This window comes from Haliaeetus albicilla, chromosome 1, assembly GCF_947461875.1.
Source record: "Haliaeetus albicilla chromosome 1, bHalAlb1.1, whole genome shotgun sequence".
Lineage (NCBI taxonomy): Eukaryota > Metazoa > Chordata > Aves > Accipitriformes > Accipitridae > Haliaeetus > Haliaeetus albicilla.
The window spans coordinates 36,703,814-36,712,135 of NC_091483.1; positions in this window are offsets into that span (position 1 = coordinate 36,703,814).

Sequence of the window (8,322 nt, forward strand, 5' to 3'; positions counted from 1 at the left end):
GGGCACTACAGATGTTCTGTCTACTGGGAGCGTGAGCCTGACCTTGTAAGTGTTCCTCCACCTTCTTCATCGTTCTGCTTTCTCTGAGCCTTTTCTCCTTTCCTCCATTCCCTTCTTAACCTTTTTCTCTCCCTCTCTTTTGCCATGTCCATGACCTCATTCCTTTTCTTCCACAAATCACAAACAGAAGTTTCTAAATCTTGAGATGTTTGCTGTCTCCTGGATATATTGAGCTACCCCTGCTGTTCCCCGTCTTCTCAGTGACATGCTGACCTACACGAAAAAGAGAAGTGGCATCAGCTAAGACACGGAGGGAAGCTGCCACAATGACATTATCCCAAAGGAAGCAAGGGTCCAAAGTTTTAGTGCACTAGCTACCACCTCCTACATCCTCAACAGGTCTCTCTCATAGTGCAGACACTTGCCAGTTCCTCAGATCTACCAAGTCTTCTAGCGTAGAAAGTGGACAGGAGCGTAACCTTGCCTGAAGGCAAGGGATGTTGGTTAGAGCATGCCAAACGCCAGTGCGTTCCAGTTTAGAAGGGATCTTCTGCGAGCCAGCATGCTCAGTCAGACAGCAGTAACAGTTACTTCTTCAGCTGTCTTCCCGTCCTTTTCCTGGAGGTGGCCACCTCTGGCTTCGTAGACAGGTGAACAGCATGTGAATCAGCTTTCAAACCACTGGAGTTTCCAGCCCTGCCTCTTCAGGCAACCCTACATGGGCATCACCCTTCTCTACCAGCGAGGCAGTGAACTCTGGTGCTCCAGAGCAGCTCTGTATGCCAGTTCAGCTGTCCTTGTGGCAGGGACCCAACCTCCAGGAAAGGAGCAAGGAAGGAAACTGGAAAGTGATAACTGTATCAGCTGCTCAAATTTAATCAGCCTGTATTTGTAAATCAATATTTGCTGTAGCTTGATCCTCCTTGGATTAATTGGAAATTCTTTTTCCTTCAAGGAGAATTAGTGTAGCAAGCTAAAGCTGTGGTAGGATACTAGTGCACAAAAGATCACTGAAACAGAGATAGTGTTGTTACAACGATGAAGGCCCATCATTATTAGAATTAATTCTATCTGCAAGCATTGTCTTGCCCATGCAACAGCTGTGGCAGCTTAAGATGTGACCCTCCCACGCTGAAGACATAGATGGCTGAGGTGGTAAAGCAGCATGACTACTTCCTTTTCTGCAGCTCGCTGGCTTACTACAAACCATCTTCAGCAGCAGTTTAAGACAAACCAGCTGACTCGGGACTGACTGACGCAGGGTGGGAGCACTACAGGAACCCATTTCAGTGCTCATCGGATGGGCGGTAGCAGCCAGCTGAGGGCAGAGAGTGGCTGAACTGCTCCAGACAGAGCTGAAGCAAATAAAATAATAATAAAAAAAAAAGAGCATCTTTCCATGAAGTTATTTCCTGTGCTGTTTGAAGGCTGTATGGTCTCAGCTGCTTGTTACTGCCTTTCAGCCAGCAGGCACCACGCTTCCATTTCTGCCTACCAGGTGGTATCCCCTGATCCTCTGTGGGTTTACTTTTAAGAACAAAGATTAGTTTAAGGAACGCTGAAACAACGGTTTCTGTTAACCTCAGTGATTTTTTTCCTACGCTGGATTACAGAGATCCCATATAAATCAGCTTTCTGGCAAAATTGTGGGGTGAGGAAGCACTGGTATCTTCAACTGTTGCAGCTGGATCTAAGAAAGGATGTCTGTCTATAGCCTTACTGGCTGGGGTCACTACAGATATTCAGCCTGGAATATGTGATGTATGGGGAAAGCGTTAACTTTGCAGATCATCAGGTGTTTCATTATTTATAGTTCCCCAGGCATACGTATATTGATTTCAGCAACACCTCTTTGAAGGAGCGTCAGCTGCACAAAAGATTTGCTGGTGACCCAATGAAGGCTGGTCACAGTTACTATAATAGAAAGCTGGGTGTAGGACTGGTTTCCTTATAAATGCAGTGAAGTGTAGTTAAGAGTGATTTCCCCCCGCCCGCCCCAGTAGCCATCCCTTTACTCTTGAGCACGAATTAATTTGCAGAACTCATTTTGCTGTGGAACAGGTGCTTTGCCTTCACTGATGAAGAATCATGTTGTTGCCAGAATCTGACTGGAGATAATGTTCCTCAGTCTGTCTTCAAAGGTAGGAAAGATGCTGGTTTGAGAGCTGTGAGGCTACAGTACAAATACCAGTAGTGGAGTTTTTTCCTTTCATTCCTGATGTACCATGATGCCTTCACCCCCTTCTGTAGAGTGGATGTTGCTGACGCCTTCTGTGGGCAATTATTTCAGAATTTGTCACTCAGATATAACTGTCTAAGTAGGATTATCCAGATCAATATTTTCACATTAACTTTATTTCTAGTTCACTTGTCTCATATGCTATCATTCAGGCCTAATCACCTGTCCCAATGTTGTCTTTCCATCTTAGGGATCTTCATTAGTCTCTTTGCTGTCGATCCTGTTCTGTTTCTACTCCACACCTTCCCAGCTGCAAAGCCGAGTGTCACATCACTTGTAAAGATGATTGCTCAGATATGTTTGGACCTGCCTGGAAAATTTGAACATGTTCTTCTACTCACATTGTATTAATCCCACTATCCCCTGCAGGATGAAGACATTTCTTTTTATGCATAATACATAACTGATCATTTTTTATTAACAAAGTTTCTAGAAAATATGAAATAAAATATGAAAACAAATATTAACAAAATTAAGTGAGATTCTGCTAGATAGGTGTTCATTCAGATTTTGACATCCTACCCTTTTTTTTATATGTATCTACATTTAGTTTATAAACTTAGCCACGGATTTTATTACTCTAGCAATGGCATTTATCCAAAAGTAAAAGACCCTATTCTTTATTGCTGTTTTCTTCCTCGTGTGGTTTGCAATCTATATCACAATTAACATACTATAAAGTTATCTTTAAAACAGAAGGAAGGCTTCTTTCTTCTGCCATCTGTTATTCTGACAAGCTGATGCAGATTCGAAGCAATCGTTTTAAGAGGGCAAAGAGTTCACCCTTTTGGGCCAGGAATAAACACTCAAGAACTTCCCACTACATGGGCTGCATTTCACATAAAGCTGTCTTTTGCCATCTGCTTGCCACCACTGAATCCAGAGCTTAGTGGTCTCTCTAAAACTTGGAGGTGAGCTCCAGAAAGCTTGATAAAATATAATCCCAGGTCGGATTTAATACTCCCTTGATATAATACCTCCCTTGACTACTGTGTTGAATTTTCACATAAAATGTATGAGGTTATCTAGATTATCTACTTTTTTCACACAATAATAGATCACACCCTGCAATCAGATCCAGTGGTCAAAGTCTATGTGTGTAGAAGAACAAAAGAAAAAAAGACAGAGACGTGAGAAGCAAAATGGGACTAAATCCTGTTATCTGATGTGTTTGTCTGAACTGCAGACGATACTGAAGTATGCAGTGACCAAATGTGGTTGCAGGAGCTCTAAATCCACCGATAATCTTCATCCGGATGCAGCCTCTTAACTCAGGGACATGAGTGCAGCATTAGAGAAGTTATCTCGTATCTACAGGATACAATATCCTAGCCTTTCCTACACTTCCAAAATCTCTCTCCCTCTAAACTTTGAAAAGCAAGAGTTGGCTGAGAGCAAGCGTAACAAAACCATTACAACCGTATCTGAAGGCCTACGAAGTCATCAAGTATAGGATTCCTCTGAATTAGCTCTTCCCAGATTTCCCTTCAGGGATGTCAGTTAGCCGATGTTAATGTTGGCTAACACTGTGCACAGCACCACTGGTGCCAGCAAGCCAAAATACAGTAGTTGGAAGTTAAAAGTCTGTTTGAACAGAGTGCAAACTGCAAACAAGATGTAAACAGTGAGAATGATTGCAATGGCATGCCACAGGATAGGATGCATTTTCTATCACTTGCAGTCTTTAAATCAAGGTTAGACAGCTAACAGACACGTTCTATTTCAGCCACAAATGACAGGGCTTTAGGCAGGAATTACTGAGTAAAATGAAGTCAGGCTACATGATTAGACTGTTCCTTTCTGGCTTTCACATCTATGAAAATCCAGTTTCCCAGGGCAGCTGCCCTCATCGCAGAAGAGCAGCCCACACAGCGTGCTTGAGATCTGGAAACCTGCTGCTATCACTTCATCAGTTGAAGTCCCTGCTGAGGACTCAAGCTTGTGGCACTGAGAGGAGAGAGGGTCGACACATAAAGCTGTATCTTAATATGCTAAACCACTATGCCAGCTGATTCCCTTGCTGATTTGAGCTAAGTAATTATTTAAAATAGCTGTAAATCAGAAAAGGGCTTTGCTTTTAAAAGTAAAATATACTGTAATCCACGTGTGAATTAAGGCCCCTGGCTATTTTCTCTCTCGCATACAAACACTAAAAGCAACTAATTCACCAGCAATTTTTGAGCCTTTGCACTCCTTTTCCAGATGATAATTTCATAAGGAGTTTGGATGCCTGAGTCTTGGCTTCTGTGCTCCGACACTACCCCAATTACAATCCTAAAAGGTTCGCCTGTTTTCTTAAAGAGCCAATTAACACAAGGCTATAAATAGATAAGAACAAAGCAATCCTCCTTCTCCCAGCGTGCAAGTGCCCTGACCTGCTGATTTTCATGGCACACGGTATTAGGCAGTACTAAGTGTTTCTTTGGGGAGGTGACAGCTGAAGGTGCAGCTGGACAGGGGTGAAACCCCCCAGAACCCACAGGGGAGCGGATGTTTGCATTATGTCCTGTAGCAGGTTTGGGTTTGTTGGCAGCTGGCAGTAAACTGCTGCTGGCTAATTCTGCTCTTTCATTTCAGTAAGTGGTAAGTGGAGCACCTAACAGCTTTTGGATAGGCACCCATTTTTACTATGTGTGAAAACACATTTGTGCAAATCCTAATTAATGGATTGTATTTGCTTGAAAGTAAGCCAAACCGAGTGCTGGAGACAGAAGTTGATTGCCTATTTTAATTTAGGACATACAAACCGCATCTAAAAGCAGTTCTGCCGGCTTGCTCCAGCCACTCCACGTCTGTAGGGGGAAATCTCATTTTTATGGTGCTCTCACTGAATCATCCAAGGTCCTCATCCTTTTTTACAGAGTTTATCTTTACAGAATCTTTATGGGGCTGAGAAGATTCATAATCACCATTCCACAGAGAACTGCACACAGATATTAAATTACATGTCCATAGGGCAGGTTTGCATCCTGCAATGGACGGAGAGCCCTTAGGTGATGCTGACCCTGCTCTTCAGCTGGAGATGTCATAGCACCACCCTCAGAGTCCCCAGCCTGAAATAACAGACCCAAGGGGTGTGTCATATGCCAGAAAAGGCCTAGCCATCTCACCATCACAGTTTCTAGGGCCAAACGAGTGTCTTTGCGCAGTCAACGCATTGGGGTGAAGAGCTCCATGCTGAGCACTAGCTCGGTGTGCCTACAGTCACACAGGGAGTCAGCAACACAACCTGTATCTTCTGCGTCCCAAGGCAGGGCCTTCGGGCTTGTTTTTCCCCGCTTGCTTTTCCCAGCCTGTTCTAGCCATATATGACCGCTTACCTTTTTTTCCTGGTGTGCTCAAGAATAAAATAATGCAGGCTTTTACCAATTTCAGCTATGTATCTTCTGCTTTCATAGCTGGAACACAGATTGGAAGCAGATTGTTCCCTAACATAGAATTGCCAATGAAGTATCTTTTTCAATGTCTTTTTGTCACTCCTAGTCCTAAATATTCACCTCTTTGACTATGTTACTTTTAACTGTGTATGGGTTGTAAGGCTTTCATGTATTATTCAGCAGTAAATATAGAAATCAGTGTTCGTACTTCAGAATGAACTCAGCCAAAAAGGATAGGAAGGAGAAGCTTCTCAAGCCTTTCAGTAAGGCTTAAGATAAACTTCTGTAATATATTTAGAGGAAAAAGGAAGACTGCTAGGCATCTGTAAAAGGAAAGCAGTACTTCTAAACCCATATACATACATGCCCTAAAATGTGGCCACAGGAACAAGAAAATATCATACGATGACTAAATTCATACAGCTAATTTTAGGCAAGAACTCTCTGTAGGCCTAGTTCGCTATTTCAGCTGCACTTGTCATGTGTTCGTGCCTGACTTGACCACATCGCTCCTGAATTCCTGCATCAAAAGCTTTACGGCTGCTTCTTTCAAAATAACACGAAATGCATCCCTTTGCTGAACTGTGCTGAACAATGCTATTGGGCAAATGAAACCGGATTCCTAAACCCGCTCATCACAGTAGGCGTTTCAGGGCCAGCACAGCTGGGGATGGCACCTCCCAAAGCCAGGATCCCCTGGCCTCAGTCATATGCTAAAAGTGGGTGCCAGCACTTTGGGGATTAGAAGAGTGCATCTATTTTTAAATTCATTTTTCCTAACAAGAGTTACTAGCCTTTTTTAGTACACCAAAGAAAATAATTACTACCACACTTTTCAGACTTTGCCAATAAGAAAGATACAAGACTCTTAAAAGGAATTGTAAAGTGTTTAGGTGCAGAAATGGATGAGCAATGGACTGCACTTTGCTGGAAGCAGACCGCGGGTGCAGGGAGGTGTAACTGCCTGGAAGGGGAGGAACACGTTTATACCAGCAACCCTGGTGTTGCTCACATCTAGCAGAAAAAAAACAGTACTGAGAAATATCCTAGTGAATTCAAATGCCATCTGTTCCTGTGCAGCAGAGTACTTAATTGACTGAAAATTCAGAATACAGAGAAATGGGGTGCTCTGCTGACTTTGGGCTGTGCTCAGGGCATCCTTCTCCCTTCACACGAACCAGAGAAAGACCATTTTCAGGTCTTGGCAGCTGGCCTCAGGGCTGGTCCCCAGGAGTGGACCTTCCTCAGGGATGCCACAGCCACGCTGGGGCCCCCACTCTCCACGGGAAGAGCTGCTGCCAGGACGACACATGTGGGCTCCCCCCTGCTGCACAGGGGCACGGACACCAGGCTCCACACGGTGTCCACCTTGCACGGGACCTCACTCTGCCTTTCGGCTTCCCAGCCCTGGCCACCACATCCCTACATCTGCCCACCGCATCTCGAATGAAAATGGGCAAGACTCTCAGACCACCACACAAACCCAAATAGTTATGCAGGGCAAAATGACATTGTCCCCTCAGTAAAATCTGGATGTTTTCTCTCCGCTCCATCTTCAGTTTATTGGTGCGTGGTGGGGAGGGAAGGGGAGAGGAGGGGAGGAGACCATCGGGCAGCGGGGGTTGCTGGGGCTGTAGGTGTTTTTCTGGGTCTGGGAGCAGTTCTCAACTTCCTTGCTGATGCTAAAGAAAACAACACGCAGGAAAGTGCTCCTGCGAGGCTCAATATAGGGTCTCTCTCAGGCTCAAATCTCAGTTTACACCCATAGAAAAAAACATATTGCCAGCATGAGCTCATGACACAGTGATCTCTCTCTGAACGCTCATTTTGGCTTACGCGCTTGGAACAGCCTGCTGTTTTCTCTGTAGCTCAGCCGTGCGATATTTCACCTCGCTCTTCATCAAGAACCAGGAGGGGTCTATATTGCAATGGAATGAAAAAATAACAGCAGTTTTAATTTAACGTGCATTTCTTTTATGAGAGGGCCTTTTGAAATGACAGACACAATTTTTATTTTCATACACAAAGACATTCTCTGTAAGGGGAAGAGTTCAGGTCTGCATTTTCTCTTTCTGTTTTTTCTCTCTGTCATGAAAGAGCTGCTTTCAGTTGTTGACACAGGCTGTCAGGATTTCATTGCACTAAACAGATTGTTGGCAGCCGGTGGGAAGGTAAAATGAATTAATCTACACTGAAATAACAGTTTGTACTTTGAAAAGTGGCATTCGTTTGTGAGTCCTAAAGCTCTCTACAGATGTGAATGAATGAAGCTTTATAGCAATCCTGTTGGAGGGGTAAGCAGAGCATGCACATTTCATTCCCAAGCACCGAAAGCACCTGACTTGTCCAAGGTCAGACTGAATGCACCTGATCCAAAATCTACTGAAATCAATAAAAGATTTCCTGTGACTTCAAGGCGTTCTGGGCCGAGACCTAAACTAGTGACAGAAATAGAAAATAATTCATGACCCTCAAATCTCTCTTCTAATTGCTATTTTAGGCTACTTTCCTTCCTTCTGTTTTAGAGCAGACTTAAATTAGAACACCAGCCAAACCATGATAATTTATTATAAGACAATATGATATAAGAGAACTTGTGTTAAAACTTTCCAGAAAAAATTCATATTGCAAGGACAAATAATAGTACTTTGTGGCCAAGATAATCTTTAAAGGAAATCAGAATGAGTTGAAATATCCCCATGGGCT